The sequence below is a fragment of the Schistocerca nitens genome, chromosome 1 (assembly GCF_023898315.1).
Source record: "Schistocerca nitens isolate TAMUIC-IGC-003100 chromosome 1, iqSchNite1.1, whole genome shotgun sequence".
NCBI lineage: Eukaryota > Metazoa > Arthropoda > Insecta > Orthoptera > Acrididae > Schistocerca > Schistocerca nitens.
Window position 1 is genome coordinate 605839065 of NC_064614.1, and position 2117 is coordinate 605841181.

The window sequence follows — 2117 nt, forward strand, 5'->3', positions numbered from 1 at the left end:
GGCAACAACTTTCTGTAAAATAACAATGCTGTACAAAATTTTTTAGAATGATGAAACTAATGTACGTAAGACAGATAAACAATACCACTGTGTGTCTGAAGAAGATAAGTAACGGAGACAGTGCCAATTTGCAAAGCAGCCAGCAGACAATTGGGGGCCTATCACGTCCCTCACGAGTAGAAAAATCTGAAAGTGAACGTCCCTCGCGAGTAGAAAAATGTGAAAGTGAACGTCCCTCACGAGTAGAAAAATTGAAAGTGAACATCCTAAGATTGTGGGCAGGTACCAGATAGAGGAAGCGATACTAACTGCATTATGTCGTATAGGGAAAAATAATCGTTAGGATGAAATTCAGTTTGCTCATTAAGAGTTATTTTAAGCTGCTTGTTCTTTCTTTAATAGAAAGTCAGTGTACTTGACTGAGGCTAACCGGATAGTCACTGCAAAGTACAGATTGTATTCTCTGTGTTACAAATGAGACGTTACAGTGAGATGTTCAGGTTTCTCGAGGCTACTAGGAGGGGAGGATGAGATCGGAAATAAGAGTCATTGCTTACGATCGCGCAACCAGCAGACCAGAAAAAAGCCTGTTGCGAGGCGGCCGGCGGAGGCAGATAGAGCACGACGCGGCGCCGACGCGAGGAAAACACCGCCTCTAAAGCCGTGTTACGAGCGTAGGCCCAGGCCGCCTGCACAGCGTGCTCTGATGGCCACTTGATAGTCGTCGTTAAAAGACTTCGCCTTCCGCGAGAGGCGGGCGGAAAGTTAGTTGCAAGGGTACGATATAAACGAGAAAAACACATTAAAAAGTGTTGTAACGGGACAATATTTCACGCTGCGTACACGCCTCCTTGTAGAAGCTCTGCCGGAAAACGGTGGCAGCTTTTATGTCGCTACAGGTGCGTTGGGTTCCTACTACGCGATTGCATCTCTTCTTTACCTGAGGTTTAGCACGTTGGCGGTCGATATTGAAACTTGTATTTAATTCGAAATTAGAATTAAATTAATACCTTCAGCTGCTGATGGGCGCTGATATACCTTAACGGGGACAGGTTGAAAGTGTGTGCCCCGACCGGGACTCGAACCCGGGATCTCCTGCTTACATGGCAGACGCTCTATCCATCTGAGCCACCGAAGGCACAGAGGACAGCGCGGCTACAGGGACTATCTCGCGCACGCCTCCAGCGAGCATTACTCATGGAAGACATTCTTACCAGGTCCCGTAAGAATTCGGGGAATATGTGTGCATCCGCACAGAAGAAGAAGATCATGGCCGGTATTGCCAGAACTATAAACTTATATGGATACGATCTATGTTTTCTTTCGAACATGTCCGAAAGAACTATATACTTATATGGATATATACTTATGGATATATATTATATACTTATATGGATATGATGTCTGTTCTTGCGGACATGTCCGAAATAACAGACACCATATCCATACATGTATTTAATTCAGTTGCATTATGAAACATTTCAGTTACAAATTGCTTGTACTTTGAAAGATGTGTATATAATTTTAAAGTCAGTTTTCTTATTTTTGAATGTCTAAATGGGCACATGTGATATCTATCGTGTAGTTACGCGCGCTGCCCGGAGACAGCTTAGGTCACCTTTGCTCTGCCGGTTTTTAGTGTTGATCGCGAGGAGAGGACATAGGGAGTTGTATTGGGGTGTCGAGGCAGTAAGTTGTACAGGAAGGACGCAAAATATGGCGCTCTTGCGGATCATTTTATTGATGTAAGATATTATTATTACAAAAGTAATATCATTGTGCATTGAATGAGATGGATTTACTAAGTCAGACGCTATTTTGAGAAGATTGGGATTTATGGTAATAAATAACATATTTTACTTCATTGCGACAGCATTTAGTTAGACATTCATGCTACAATACAAACATCCAAATCAAGTATTTCTTGCTATTTTTATAAAGTTTTGTCGCAGTCAGCGTTAATGGATTTTAATCATTAGTATGAGGACTTTTGCGTTAGAATAAATTGTCATGTTGAGTTACATTTTTGTATTTCTCCGGTGTTGATTTTACGTAATTGTAATTTGTAATGAAATGTTTTCTTATTGCTTGCTAAGCCTTCAGTTGCGTATATTTGT

At 41.7% G+C, this 2117-nt stretch overlaps 1 non-coding gene across 1 annotated transcript; it reads right to left on the reverse strand.

Moving 5' to 3' along the window:
* Positions 1-1064: 1064 nt before the first annotated feature.
* Positions 1065-1139, reverse strand: Trnat-ugu (transfer RNA threonine (anticodon UGU)). The gene has a single exon. It is a non-coding gene; the product is annotated as a tRNA-Thr (tRNA).
* Positions 1140-2117: the final 978 nt, after the last annotated feature.